The sequence below is a fragment of the Hypanus sabinus genome, chromosome 28, assembly GCF_030144855.1.
Source record: "Hypanus sabinus isolate sHypSab1 chromosome 28, sHypSab1.hap1, whole genome shotgun sequence".
Classification (NCBI taxonomy): Eukaryota; Metazoa; Chordata; class Chondrichthyes; order Myliobatiformes; family Dasyatidae; genus Hypanus; species Hypanus sabinus.
Window position 1 is genome coordinate 10,013,973 of NC_082733.1, and position 16,050 is coordinate 10,030,022.

The window sequence follows — 16,050 nt, forward strand, 5'->3', positions numbered from 1 at the left end:
TGAGCCAACCTCTTCCCCAGTCTCTTCAGTTCGGTTCCCACCCTCAACAATTCTAGTTTAAACTCTCTCCAGTAGCTTTTGCAAACCTCCCCGCCAGGATAGTGGTCCCCCTGGGATTCAAATGCAACCCATCCTTTTTGTACAAATGTTGAGTATTATTATTTATTTATTGAAATCAGTGTTCCACAAAATGGACATTCTTGTAATTCCCCACATGTTCATTTTATTATTGATTATTCTGTCTGCGGTAAATTTAAATACACTTTTGCCTGAGATGAAATTGAAGGTTTGATCATCTGTGGTGAAATGATTTATTCATTATTGGCTACTTTCCTGTTTTGCTTTCCTGTTGCTTCCCAACTTTAATATAAATTACTTATCACAAGGAGGCCTCAGCTGTCAGACTAAGTGCTCTTAAATGTTACACCTGTGTTGGGTGCTCACAATAAAAAAACAGAAGAGACCTGTAACACAAAACTATTTAAAACATTAAGTTGACATTTCAAATTTTGATCTTCTGTCTACATTGGAAGAAATTTAAATGGACAATATAATTGAAGGAATAAGCTTAGAAGAATGAGAGGTGATTATTGAAAACCATATGATTCTGAGAGAAATTGAGATGGTGGAAGCTGGAGATACTTAGAGCTAGGAGAAAAGAACCAGCGGATCTCCCCGGTTATTCTTTGGCTGTTCTAAGATCTGCTGCTGAGGCAAACTGTTTAATCATGATTAAACTAAACAAGCATCACCCATCTACCATCCTCAATATCCATCTGCAGTGCCCTTATCTGAACACGTTGAATACAACCGGCAAAGGTCAGGGTGTTAAAATGCTTGGTTATTCTAAATAAAGTAAAATTCTGAAGATATGGATTTATCCATCACTGAGACATTTGGATAAACCTAAGTGCTGTGGGACAAAATGGTGGGATCTCGTGTTGGAAACTAACCAATTAAGGCAACTCTCAGTCTATGCACAGGTAAGTGTATGTTACCTTTCTCTCCAATGGTAGTAGCCCCTACTGTCACAATGTGCATGTTGGAAGAAGTCTCCAGCTCTCCATAGCGCCATGGTCTATGAGGACATTGTTGGACCATATTAATTTAAAAAAAGGGATTTTTTTGTGAGTTATAAAATCCTGCAAAAGGAATGGCAAGGTTGATCTCCAATAGTTTATAAATTACTTAATATCTTGTATGTAGAAATATAAAATCCATGAGTTGCAGATTGTCATGTGTTGTGATATAGTTTGTCACTCCACCATTACCATTACTTAGATCAAAACCTGCGAAAGGAGGTGGCTGCTTGTAATTCAAGATTTTTTAATATTTGTAGGTCACAAGTGTAAAGAAGGAAGTAATTGTTACTCCTTTTCTGGTGCAGCACAGAAAGAAGCACAGTAAAATAAAAAAACACAATAATTAAAAAATAATAAATATAAATACATAGCTTATGTACAGAGATTGTACATCCATAAGGTGACACCAGACAAAGGCATGTCTGAACATAAGGAGATTCTGCCAGGAAATGATGAATTACGGTGGGGGGGGGGAGAGGTGTGAAGGAGTGGGTTAGTGGGTGAAGGTATTGACCAGCCTTGTTGCTTGGGGAAAGTAACTATTTTTAAGGCTTGTGGTCCCAGCATGGGTGCTATGCAGTCTCCTTCCTGGTGGGAATGGGTCAAACTGTCCATGAGCAGTGTGAGTAGGATCCTTCATGATGTTACTGGTCTTTATCAGCACCTTTCTCTATAAACGTCCTTGATGGCGGTTCGGTTGGTTCCAGCGATGTGCTGGGCGGTTCTGACCCCGCATTGGAGAGCCTTTCACTCTGCCACAGTTCATTTTCTGTACCATGCAGAGATGTAGCATGTTTGGATGCATCTATGGAATGTAAGTTCAGATATGCGCAGTCCAGCGCTGTCCAGCCTCCTCAGAAAGTAGAGGGATAGGTGAGGACAGTGTTGGAGGTGTTCTTGGACCATGAGGGGTTGTGTGAGGTGTGTATTCTCAGGAGTTTGAAACTGCTCACAGATTCCACAGCTGTACCACATCTGTGAGTGCAGTGGGCCCTCCTGAAGTCGATAGCCGTCTCCTTTGTCTTGTTGACATTGAGGAAAGGGTTATATGCCTGCAATTAAGCCTCAAGCTCTTCCACCTCTTCTCTGTAGGCCATCACATCATTATTGGTGATGAGCCCCACAACTGTCGTGTCATCAGCGAACTTGACAATGTGGTATCTGGGTGTTTGGCTGTGCAGTCGCGTGTGAGCAGAGTGTAGAGCAGTGGGCTTGGCACAAAGCCCTGGGTGGAGGGGTGGGCAGCCATGTTGGGGATGATGGGGAGGGAGGAGCAGTTATGCATTCTGAGGTGTAGTGTTCTTTGTACAGGGATGATGGTGGCTGATTTGAAGCATGTGGGGATGAGTGAAGTGTTAAAGATGTCCGTGAAGACATTAGTGAGCTAGTGTGTGCACTCCCTGAGGACTCGGCCTGGGATGTTGCCTGGCCCGGCTGCCTCACGGGCGTTGACCCTCTGCAGAGTTGGCAGAGTTACAGGCAGTGTAAACACAAAATGCTCTGCAGATGTTGTGGTCAAAGCAACACACACAACATACTGGAGGAACTCAGCAGGTCGGGCAGCATCCGTGGAAACGAACAGTCAACGTTTCAGGCTGAGAGCTGAGTAGCTCTTGTGGCCGACGTTGTGTTGCATGCCTCGAGCATGTGTAAACGTTGTTTAGAGCATCGAGGAGAGAGGCAGCATTGGTACAAATAACGCTGTTTTGCCCTTGTGTAGTCAGTAATGCCCTTGATGTCCAGCCACATACTGGCGATTATTATCAGACAGGTGTTCCTGAATATTTTGTGCATAGGTGGTTTTTGCCCTCTTGATGCCTGAGAAGAGATTTCTCCTGGCTTCTCTGAGAGCTCCTCTCTCCAGAATTTAAGACACCATCTTGTGCTTTCTCGTAGAGAGCATACGTTTGCATTCGGCCAGGTCTTCTACACACTTACAGATGTAGCCGGTGACAGATTCCTTGATGTCTATGTTCTTCTCTGTTTATGGCAGCCTTCTGGAACATCTGCCAGATAGATTGATAGATCAGAGGGAAATTAGGAATTGCTGCATTCTCTGTTTCACGGAGATATGGCTCATTCTGGACACATCAGTTATGTCAGTAAGACCAAAGGGCTACTCAATACACAGGATGGAGTGGACTGCTGATTTGGAGAAGGCAAAGGGTAGTGGTCTGTGTTTCATGATAAACTTTTTGGGGTGCTCGGATGCAGTGGTCTTATTGCACTCTTGTTCCATCGACATGGAACATCGAATGATTAAGCACCGACCATTCTACTTACCTAGGGAGTTCTCCTTTGATCCTGACTCCTGTTTACATACCACCAAAAGCCAATGTTAAACAGGCACCTGATGTAATGAGTAACGCCATCAGCAGGCAAGAAACAGCCTACCCCGATGCCTTTCAACTCATAGTCAGGACATTAATCAGGCTTGTTTGAAGAAATATCCTCCCAATTATCATCAATATCTGCACCAGGGGTCCTAATGCACTTTGACTACTGCTATACTATGATTAGGAATGCTTACTTTTTCATGTCTGGACTACACTTTAAGAAATCTGTGCATTTGGCTGTCCTCCTCCTACCTGGATACAGGCAGAGGCGAACGAACAAGGCTCCAGAGATAAGGACAACAAAGTTGTGGTCACGTGAGGCAGAGAAGCATCTACAGGATTGCTTTGAGTCGATGGACTGGACCAGGTTCAAGGGCTCTTTAGAAGATCTGAACCAATACACCACAGTTGCCATGGACTTCATAAAAACAGTCGTAGACAAGAATATCCCCACAAATCATTCAATATCTTCTCCAGCCAGAAGCATGAGGTTCTCAATCTGCTGAGGGACAGATCAGTGGTGTTAAGGTCTGGTGACCAAATAAAATACAAGAGGTCCATCATTGAGAAATCCAGCTCACGTGCGAAGTGGCAATTCTGGACCAAACCTGAATCACTGAAGGATGCTCAACAGCTCCTGCAAAGAAAAACCAAGCAACGTACTGTAAGTGACAACAAGACTTCGCTACCAAATCAGCTCAATACCCTTTATGCTCGCTTTAACCATTAAAACATGGAGCCACCTTCACAAAGTCCCATAGCCCCCGATGAAGCTGTGATTTCAGTCTGAGGCCAACATGAGAAATTCCTTCATGAGGGTAAACCCACAGAAAGCATCCAGTCCAGAAAGAGCACTTGGCCGAGTACTAAAGACCTGTGCTGATCAGCTAACTGGAGTGTTCACTGATATCTCTAACCTTTTGCTTTGCAGTCCAAGGTACCCAAATGATTCAAGCAGGCTTCAAATATACCAGGGCCTAGGCAGAATGTGGTGGCCTTCCTCAATGGCCATTATCCAGGGGACTTGCACCCACAGCGATGAAATTGTTTTGGGAGGCTGATGATGAAACATATCAACTCCTACCAGAGAAGCAACTTGGATCTGCTCCAATTTTCCTATCAGCACAACAGGTCCACAGCAGATGCCATTTCATTGGCTCTTCACTCAAACTTGGAACATCTGGATAGTGAAGACTTTTTATTGACTACAGCTCCATATTCAATACTATCATTCCCTCAGAACAAATCAATAAGCTTCAAGTCCTAGGTGTCAATACCTCCTTGAGCAGTTGGATCCTCAATTTCCTCATTTGCAGACTCCTGTCAGTTTGGATTGGTAACAACATCTCCTTCACAATCTCCATCAGCACAGGTACACCATAAGGCTGTGTGCTTAGCCCCCTGCTCTACTCACTTTATACTTATGACTGTAAGGCTAAGCACAGTTCCAAAGCCTTAGATATCCAAATTTGCTGATGATACTTCTGTTGTTCACTGAACCAAAGGTGGTGATGAATCAGGGAGATAGAAATTCTGGCTGAGTGATGTCACAACAACAACAACCTCTTACTCTCTACCAACAAGACCAAGGAGCTGATTATTGATTTCAGAAGAAGGAAACCAGAGGTCCATGAGCCAGTCCTCATTGGGGGATCAGAGGTGGAAAGGGTCAGCAACTTTAAATTCCTCGGTGTTATCATTTCAGACCATCTGCCTGGTCCAGCGCATAAGTGTAATTACAAAGGAAGCACAGTGTTGCCTCCTGTTTCTTAGAAGTTTGCAAAGATTTGACATGTCATCTGAAACTTTGACAATCTTCTATAGATGTACGGTGGAGAGTATATTCACTGGTTGCATCATGGCTTGATCTGAAAGTACCAATGGAAAACCCTACAGAGTAGTGGCTAACGACCGTACCCATCAAGGATAAAGCCCGCCCCACCACTGAGCAGGAAAGCAACATACATCATCAGGGACACCCACTACTCTCTTCTCTTCTCACTGCCGCAATCAGGACGGAGGTACAGCACCCTCAGGATGGAGACGTGGTCAGAGAGGCCAAGATGAGGGTGTGGGATGGCTTTGCATGTGCCACGTCTGTTTATATAAACATGGTCCAGCCAGTTCCCCTAGTGGCCACGGTGACATGTTGGTGGAATTTGAGTAAAACGTCCTGCAGGTTAACATGGTTGGAGTCACCTGTAATTATGGAGGGACCATCTGGATGCTTGTTTTTAGAGAGCTGATAATACTATAAATCTCTCCAAGAGCGTCCTTGGCACTCGCGCTCAGGGGCATGTAAACAGCAGTGATGAACACAACAGTAAACCCCCTGGACAGGTAAGTGTGGCTGGCATTTAATTGTAAGATGTTTCTTTGCCCCAGAACAGTGACAGCTAATTACAGATGCATTTGTGCTCCAACCTTTGTTAATGTTCGCACATATTACACCTTTAGTGGACTGGTTATCCCAAAACCTAAACCAACAATCTACAGACTTGACTTCTAACCACAGCTGGGAAACAGAAATTGTTTCTAAATGTTTAAAACTGTCAGACCTTAAAGTGATGACCATGAAACTACTGGGTCATCAGTGAAGCAGATGTGAAGGACATCTCCCCTCTTTAGCTGGTTTGGACTCAATATGATTCTGGACCCACAACACCCACCTTCTTTACTCTCCTCTGAATTACATAGAAACATGGAAAACCTACAGCACAATACTGGCCCTTCGGCCCACAAAGTTATGCTGAGCATGCCCTTACCTTAGAAATCACCTAGGGTTACCCATTGCCTATTTTTCTGAGCTCCATGTACCTGTCACGGAGTTTCTTAAAAGACCCTATTGATTCTGCCTCCACCACCACCATCACTGGCAGCCCATTCCACGCACTCACCACTCTCTGCGTAAAAAACTTACCCCGACATCTCCTCTGTACCTAATTGCCCAAGTAAGACTCAGAACTGCAACAGAGTCAGAGTGGAGCCATTGATAGAGCTTGATATCAGTCTAGGCAGCAAATTCTCACACAGAAAACTTGATGCCAGTTAGTCAACCCATTAATTACTTGTGTCTAAATTAACTGAGCTCTCCCATGTTCCGGTTAAGCATCGGCCTTACATAGCCTAACTTATGCAAGAGCTGCAGCTCCAACAAGCTCTTAAACTCTTCATTATCTGAGACACAACAGGTCACTTGGTGTCCAACAACTTCCTGAGCAGGCATTCCCTCTGCCACTGGCACCACATGGTTGTAGGAAGTACCATCCACATGACACACTGCAGCCTGAGCTACTCTGTCAGCACCTCACCAAGAAGACCAAGGACAGTAAGTGTTCCCCTCCAAGGTGCACACCCTTCTCATTGGAAGTATAGAACTGATCAGTACTAGGTCGAAATCCTGGAACTTCCCACCCAACAGCATTGAGCAAGAGCCACCTACCACCATTTTCCTGTGAAGGGATAGGGATGGGGATTAAATGCTGGCATTCGTAGTACTGTCTTGATCCTAAGAAAGGAATCAAAAATTAATCAATCCTTCCCCTCCAATCAAGAAATGATTGGTCTTGCAGTGTGGTTATGGATTATTCTTATCATAGATATCTGAGTTTATGTTGTGAGGAGTAAACTGTGTGCCTACAGTTCTTTTTCATCTCAAGGTCTGGAAATTAGAAAGGAAATGGGGGGAGATGAGAATCCCTAGCAGACAAGGCCAAGTTTAATCCTAAATGAATCTATTAGTATGTTTAAAGCAAAAGGGTAACTAGAGAGAGAATAGGTCTCCTTAAGGATCAGTGTGGTCATCTGTGTCTGGAGCCACAGGAGATGGTTGAGGTCTTAATGAATACTTTTTGTCTGCACTTACTGTGGTGAAAGGCAAGGAAGTTTAGGGATAAGAGCAGCAATGTCCTGAAACATATCAATTTCATAAAAGAGGAGTTGTTGACTTTTGTGAAGTGCATAGAGCTGGATAAATCTGCAGGGCCTGATTAAGTGTTTCCTGGGATATTACAGGAAGCAATTAAAGAAATTGTTGGTACATTGGCAGAGACTTTTGTGTGTTCCTTCGCTATGCATAAGAGTCCCGAAGACTGGATGGTGGCTAACGTTGTGCCTTTAGTTCCAAAGTGCTGCAACAAGCTAAGGAACAACTGGCCAGCGAACCTTTCATTGGTAGTGGGAAAGTTATTGGAAAGGATTGTGAGGGACTTAGTTTCCTTGCATTTGGAAAGGCAATGATTGATTAGGAATCGTCAGCATGGCTTTGTGCACGGGAAATTACGCCCTATGAATTTAAGGGTTTCGAAGTGGTATCCATGAGTAAGAACGGTAGATGATGTCTACGTGTATTTTAGCAAAGCCTTTGACAGGGTCTGACACAGTAGGCTGGTCTGGAAGGTTAGATCAGATGGGATATACGATGAGTCACTCAACTGCAAACGAAATTAGCGGCAGCAGAGGTTGTTTTTGGTCTCCTTACCTATAAATTATAAATAAACGATAACATTGGAGACAGTGCAAAGGTTCACCAGGCTAATTCATAAAAGGGTTGTTCTTTCAAGAAAGGCTAGACAGTTTGTATTTGTATTCCTTGGAGGATAGAAGAAAGAAGGTGACCTTATTCAAACACCTGAGTTCCTGTGGGGGCTTGACAAGGTAGATGTTGGCATTTTATCGTCAATCGGAAAGCCTTTAACAAGGAGATGTAACTACAAGGTAGAGCACTTGTTATTTGACACTGAGGTACACAGAAATTTCTTCTCAAAGAAGGTGACAAATCTCTGGAATTCTGTGCCTCAGTGAGAGGTGTGAGCCAGATCACTGGAAAGATTTGAAGTGGAGCTGGATAAAATGTCTGGTAGATTGTGAAACACAGGCAATAGAGTAATGACACAGAAGAGAGACTGAGGCCAGTATGGATGAAATGGGGAGGCGGGGGCTATGGGCAGGCTTGAAGGGCATGGTACAAGGTAGAGGGCAGTGGCTCTCAGATATTCACTGACCTGATATCAAAGTGTGTGCGGTGGGACACTGTTCTGTTAACTATCTGTACGTGATTTCTGATTCTCATTAGAAGCACAGGCGTAAGTTCTCAAGGATGGGATCACTGAAGTTTCAACTCAGATCGTTTATGTTACAGAAAGGTCTGGGTCACTAGCTTGAAAGTATACTGAATAGAAAGCAATTCTGTAGTCTGTCAGAAAGTGGGCAGAGCGACAATGCAGTTCACTGCGGTTTAAATTACATTTCCACCTAATTCAGGTGCCTAATTTAGAAACCTGAAAGCCTTCAGTTGACTGAATCGTCATTAAAGTACCATTCTGATCTCTCTGTGTACACGACTCAATGCCTCAGAACCACTTTGCCTTGATGACAGGTCATGAGTGTCAAATATAATTTCCCATTAAAATGCTAATACTGTTGCCATGGTGCAAGCTCCTGGGGACCACAATAGCATTCTAATTATAACTGCAGCTATAAACTAGCAACCAGCCGTATCACAAACCTGAAGTGAATTGGAATTTGAGAGCCCATGAATTATTGGTTTGATCAATGAATATTGGATTCAAATTGCTGATGTAAGCAAAGCCTTTCAGGAGAGGTTTCAACTAGTGTTATCTTAAAGTGCAGGACAGAATTGTGGAAAAAAAACAAGATGGATATCCAAAACTGCACATGTCAAAATAGCTGTCTGTACTTTTCATTACACATTTAGATTTTCTATTTGGTACAATAGATTTCCTGAGTGTAGCTAAGCTCCCAGCGCTGTGTCACAGAAGGGACTGATATGAGATTCCCACTTCCCTCTTTCCTAGTTGGGAGAAGCAACTTTATTCTGCTCAATTTTGTCACAGTGCATCCAGTGTATTGGGTTTAATAGCTGATCAAATGAAATCCATTCTCATAAATAGAACTACAGCAGAGTACGAGCCTATTGACCACAATAATGGGCAAATAGAACAAAGACCATTACAGCACAGTACAGGCCCTTTGGCCCATGATATTGTGCTGGCTTTTTAACCTACTCTAAGACCAATCTAACCCTTCCCTCTTACACAGCCCTCCAGTTTTCTATCATCCATGTGCCCGTCTGAGAGTTTCTTAAATGTCCCTAATGTACCCGCCTCTCCTCCACCCCAGCAGCATGTTCCATGCACTCACCACTCTCTTTGTAACTCCGACATCCCCTCTATATTTTCCTCAATCGCCATAAAATCCTGCCCTGGGAAATGTCTCTGACTATCCACTTGATCTATGCCTCTTATCATCTGGTACACCTGTATCAAGTCACCTCTTTTCCTCCGTCTCTCCAAGGGACGAGCCCTAGGTCACAGCTATTCTCACAAGACATGTTCTCGAATCCAGGAAGAATTCTGGTAAATCTCCTCTGCACCCTCTCTGGAGTTTCCACATCTTTCCTACACTGAGGCAGCCAGAACTGAACACAATAATCCGAGGTAGACTAAGCAGAGTTTCATAGAATTGCAGCACTAACTTGTGGCTCTTGAACTCAATCACCTCAGTAATGATGGCCAACACACCGTAACAACCCCATCAACTTGCATAGCAACTTTGTAGTCTTGAGAGCAAATGTAAGCATTTATATATATATACACACACAATAGATTATAATTTCAGTGGTTTATAATTTTATGCAATAAATAAGGATATAAATCTAAATCTCTTCTAGATGTGGAGCCAGAGGCTGTCAAAATGTAGCAGCCAGCTTGAGATGCATCCTGTATTGATGTGTTATACAGTACCTCCACCCCCTCCATTGTCAACAGAATATACTGCAGCAACTCGTCAAGCTTTCTTCCAAGTCTCTGACCTTCTCAACTAGAAGGACGAGGACAGCAGTGCATGGGAGCACCGTGCCCACCACCCCATGTACCGCTGAACACACACTGCTGCTCTTTTGCAGCTGCTGTGTCAGAATTCTGAACTCTCAATAAAACAGCAACACAAGTGTCCTTGCCCCACTCACACATCTCGCCTTCTTGAGAGATGCTATAAATTGTAAATACAGCTCTTGCTGAACCCACGTGGCCAATATTTGCTTTAAGCACTTTTCGGGATCAGACTGGGAGTCTGTAGACTTCACATAATGCCATAGCATTATGATAAACTGCTTTCAAAAATCTCAAGTTCAGCCAGTGCTACACAAAACAGATTCCTGTGCCCTCTAATCTTGGTCAAGCTGCAATCACCCTCCCATTTTGGTCAATTTCTCATTCTAAGTTGAATCAATGTTTAATTTCTCAGCAGCTTTTGAAGGAAAGTCAGTTTAAAAATGTATGCAATGTTTTCAGATGTGGGATTTCAGGGTGCCTGGCAGCCTCCCTAATGGCTACATCTGCAGGAAGTGCACCCAGCTTCTGCTCCTGACTGACGAGGTCAAGGAACCGGAGCTGGATGTACTCGGGATCCTCCGGGAGGCTGGAAACTTAATGGATAAGACTTTTACTGAGGTGGTCACACCCAGAGTTAGAGACGGGTGACCACCGATAGTAAGAGGAGTAAGCCGTCGGCGCAGGGTTCTCTATGTATTCCCCTCAGCAACAAGTACACCCCTTTGGATGCTGCTGAGAGGTGGGGAGGTGTTGATGACCTATCAGGGCCCAGCAGCAGCCAGGCCAGTGGCACTGTGGCCAGCTCTGAGGCTCAGCAAGGAAGGGTAAAGTCAGGCAGAGCTGTAGTGACAGGAGGCAGTGTTGCTGAGCAGAGAGATCTTGGGATCCAAGTTCATAGCTCCGTGAAAGTGGATGCACAAGTTGATAGGGTGGTTAGGAAGGCTTATGGAATGCTTGCTTTTATTACAAGCACTGAGTTCAAAAGTTAGAAGGTTATGTTGCAACTTTATAAAACTCTGGTAAGGCCACATCTGGATTATTGCACACAGTTCCGGTCACCCCATTCTAGGAAGGATGTTGAGGCTTTAGAGAAGGTGCAGAGAAGGTTTACCAGGACGCTGCCTGGTTTAGAGGGCATGTGCTATCACGAGAGGCTGGATAAACTTAGGTTGCTTACTCTGGAGCATTAGAGGCTGAGGGGAGATCTGATAGAGGTTTACGAGGTTATAAAGAGCGTGGATAGAGAGTATCTGTTTCCCAGGGTTGAAAAGTCTACTACCATAGGACATGGATTGAACGTGAAGGGGGTAGGTTCAAAGGGGTTGTGAGGGGTAAGCTTCTTACTCAAAGGGTGGTGGATTCCTGGAATGTGCCTCCTGGTATGGTGGTAGAGGCAAATACATTGGAGGCTTTTAAGAGCCATTTGAATAGGCACCTGGATGTAAGGAAAATGGAGGGACATGGGCATGGTGTAGGTAGGAGGGATTAGTGTTCAGGTGTTTTTGATTTGTTTTTAAGCTGGTTCAGCATGACATTGTGGGCCGAATGGCCTGTTCTTGTGTTTTACTGTTCAATGTACTATGAGACTCGCTAGTTAGGGGGACAGACAGCAAGGTCTGTGGCTGTGAGAGGGAGGTCAGTGTGACGTGTTGCCTTCAAGATACTAGGGTCTAGGATGTCTCAGAGTGGCTGCAAGAGGGAGGGTGAGCAGCCAGAGGTCATGTGTACATTGGCACCAATAACACAGGTAGAAAAGGGGATGTGGTCCCACATGGTGAGTATAGGGAGGTAAGGAGATGCTGAAAAGCAGGACCTCCGTTGTAGTCGTTCCTGGATTATTCCCAGTACCACATGCGAGTCAGGGCAGGATTGTGCAGATGAATGAGTGGCTGAGAAGCTGTTACAGGGGTCAGGGTTTCAGGTTCTTGGATAATTGGCCAGGAGTGACTTGTATAAGACAGATGGGTTGTGGAAACCAGTATCCTGTGGCCAGGTTTGCTGGATCTGATGGGGAAGGTTTAAACTAGTTTGGCAGGATGATGGGAATCACAGTGATCGGGCTGAGGATGGGGCAGGTGGTATACGAGTCAATGCATTGTGAGTGAGACTGTGAGGAAGGACAGGCAGAAGATAGGAAAAATTACAGTCAGTGGGATGAGTTGAAGTGTAACATGAGGGCAAAATTCAACAGGGTGATGAATAGAGGACCAAGGGGTGTTGTAGTTGAATGCATGGAGTTTACAGAATAAGGCAAATGATCTTGTAGTGTGGTAAGAGATTGACAGGTTCTAACATTGTGGCCATGCACTTTGCTAGAAGGGATAAAAGCATAGACCAGGAGTAGATCTGAAACTCAGAGGTGCAAGCAACTTGGAAGTCCTTGTGAAGCATTTCCTAAAGGTTAACTTGCTGGTAGTGAGGAAGGCAAATGCAATGTTAGCAATCATTTCGAGAGGACTAGAACGTCAGAGCAAGGATGAGGCTTTATAAGGCACTGGTCAGACCACACTTGAAGTATTGTGAGCTGGTTTGGTTCCCTTAACTGAGGAAAAGACATGCTGGCATTGGAGAGGGTCCAGAGGATTGTATGTGAATTGAAGATGGGCAGGTTGGGGGAGTGAGTGGGTGGGCGGGGGGAAGGTTACCCATGTGCCTTCTTCTACTACCCATAGTGCTTTCCCCTTACGCTCCTTCTTCACCTCTCCTGCCTATCCCCTCCCTGCTTCCCCTCTCCCACCCCTTGATCTTTCCTCTAATTGGTTTTCCACCCTCCCCCCACCTTCTTTATGGGGCCCCTGCCCCGTCCTTCTCCAGCCCTGACGAAGGGTCTCTGCCCGAAACGTTGATTGCTTGTTTCAACAGATGCTGCCTGACCTGCTGAGTTCATCCAGCTTGTTTGTATGTGTTGATTTGACCGCAGCTTCTGCAGTGTACTTTGTGTTTACCCATGTCCCTGCTGCCCAAGTACTTCCAGGCAGTGGAGAAAATGGAAATGTCTAGAACACAAATACCTGTATTTTCATGTCTCCTTCAGAATGCTCAGAAGGTCCTGCAAACATCAATGTGTGAATGGACATACTTGTTGTACTATTGGTGTTGGCACTGTCAAGACACTGGAGATAATTCCCTTGACCTTCTCTGAAACAGTTCCATGGAATTAGTTTTATATTGGGAAAGCAGATAGGGCTTTGATTTAGTACTTTGTTCAACAGGTGGTCCTCTCTTGACTCCAAACAAATGTTTCAATTAAGTTTTTGGTACTCAAGTCTTGGAATATATATTCAGAATATTTATATTTATATTCAGAATATTTTAGCTTCAAGATATTCAACCTGCCCATCTTCAATTCACATACAATCCTCTGGACCCTCTCCAATGCCGGCATGTCTTTTCCTCAGTTAAGTGAACCAAACCAGCTCTCAATACTTCAAGTGTCAAACTAAAATGGGAGGTAGAAGGAAGAAATTTATGAACAAGAATTTCAACACTTGGAGCCCCAGAGTTAGCTTTTCTCCATTCCCTGAAACACCTCCTCTCTCTGATAAACTATAAACCTCAAGGTTTCTATCTAGAAACTTCACTTTTGCCACACTATCGTGGCTTTTTATCACAATGCATCCTTTTAAAATTGCTACAGTATGTCTACCTTTCCTTTTCATTTAGATTATGTCAGCTATAGAGCATAACCATCGTAATGACAAGCCTGCCATTAACTCACAAAGGTTGATCTGAACTTGGCCTGAACTTCTTTCCCGGCAATTTCCCTTGACTCCGGCTAGAATATATTCAGTCACACTGCCTCCGCTGCTTTCTGAGGTTCAGAATTCCATGGTTCCGGACTCTCCAAGAGAAGAAATTCCTTCTCACCTTGGCCTGAAACGAGTGACTTCTTGTTCTGAAACAATGTTCCTCATTGGAGTGAAGCGTCCTTTGAGCATTCATCCTGTTGAGACCCTTCAGAATTAGGTCAGCTCTCCTTTGAAACTCCAATAATACATCCCCATTAACCTTGTGAACTTTGAACAAACTGCTTTCTGTCAAGTATAACCCTCCATAATTGAGATCAACGGTATCACAGTCCTCCCAAGTGTCATCTCTCTGTGCAAATGTAGGAAATTTTTTATATTTAGTCCCCTTATAATTAAGGTCCCCACTGGCCATCTATTAGATGCTATACCTGCCACTAACTTTAAAGTTATTTGATGTGTGGCAACACACAGATCCCTCTGCATTTTAATTTTTTAAGCCCACCTGCATTTAAACATCAGGGTCCTAGAGTTATGCAGAACAGAAAGAGGCCCTTCAGCCCAACTTGTATATGCTGACCAAGATGTTTTCCCCAGTTAGTCCAGTTTTCCTGTGTTTGGCTCACATCTCTCTCAATCGTTTCTGTCTGACTGTCTTGTAAACCTTTAATTGTACCTGTCTCCACCAGGTTGTCCAGCACCTCGTTCTGCATACTCACCAGCACCTGTGTGGGAAACTTACCTTTACAGTTTCCTTTAAGTCTCTCCCTCTCGCCTGCAGCCTGTGCCCTCTAGATCAGACACACAGACCGCAATCATTCGCCTTACCTACTTCCCTCATGGTTTTATAAACTTCAAAATAGCCACCCTTCAGCTTCCATTTCTCCAAGGAAAACAGTCCCAGCCTCCCCAGTCTCTCCTCACAGCTTAAACCTTCCACTCCCAGCAACAGACTTGTGAAGCTTTTCTGCGCTCTCTCTATCTTAATGACATTCTTCCTATAGTGTGTCAAGTGAAACTGTGCATAATACCCCAGCCGTGATCTCACCAGCCTCTTTTACAAATGGAACATAACATCCCAGTCTCGTAGTCAGTACCCTACGCAATGCCACATGCCTCATCTCCACTTTACCCACCTGCGTCACCATATTCAGTGAACTTTGTACTTGTACTCTCAGTCACTCTGTCTATAACACTCCAAGTGCCCTGTTACCAACTGTATACAGTATATCCCACTCTGGTTTCATTTACCAAAATGTATCTATTTGCATTGTCCAAGTTAAATTCCACCAGCCGTTCCTTGACCCATTTTCCCAATTTATCTGGATTCTGTTTTAACTTTAGACGAGCTTTTTCACTGTCCACCACACTGCCAATTTTGGTGTCATCTGCAGACTTGGTAAACATGCTACCTGCATTTTTATCCACATCATTAATATATATGACGATAGCAAGGGCCCTGTGGCACACAATTAATCAGAGGCCTCTAATCTGAAAATCAGAGATCCTGCTTATCTAGTCTTCCCATCAATCTTGATGATCTCTCAGTTCCCTCTATTAAATCTTATCCACTACTTTCTGCGGTATCTCTGTTTTCTGCCCTCTCTAGCAGGCAGCTGTGAGCAGCTCTTGAGCTCTATAACCACCTGGTATACTTGAAACAAGAATTTATAAGCTTACTAAATGCTCTGGACAATTTACAGGAAAAGCTGTAATTGTGAAGATTATCAGCCATTCCCTGGCCTGTCCTCCGGCTCCAGTCAGAGCACCATGTGCAGTATTGAACATCTCATTATGTAAGGTATGTTAAATGTTCAACATTGATTAGAAAGTTAATGACAGAAGTCCAAGTTACTTGAGGAAGCACTGGAGTGCAAAAGATTACAAAGTGATGCAAATAAATGTTTACATAGGGTTATGGAAAGGTGATTAGAGAAATTTCCGGACATAGACACGGGGTAAATAGCCATAAATTCAACACTAGCTTTAATAGTGTAAGGAGAGGTTATCCCTTACAGTGATTTTTATTAGA

At 44.0% G+C, this 16,050-nt stretch overlaps 1 protein-coding gene across 4 annotated transcripts in view; it reads left to right on the forward strand.

The window, feature by feature from the left end:
- Positions 1–16,050, forward strand: part of LOC132382418 (cortexin domain-containing 1 protein) — a 76,716-nt gene that overhangs the window by 21,354 nt on the left and 39,312 nt on the right. Inside the window, exon 1 of one of the 4 annotated variants that reach the window (XM_059952594.1) lies at positions 15,797–15,819. The exons of the other annotated variants lie outside the window; for them this stretch is intronic. The gene's annotated coding sequence lies outside the window, so the exon portion shown is untranslated. Of the gene's footprint in view, positions 1–15,796; positions 15,820–16,050 lie in introns of those variants that run through there. 4 annotated transcript variants of the gene reach the window in all.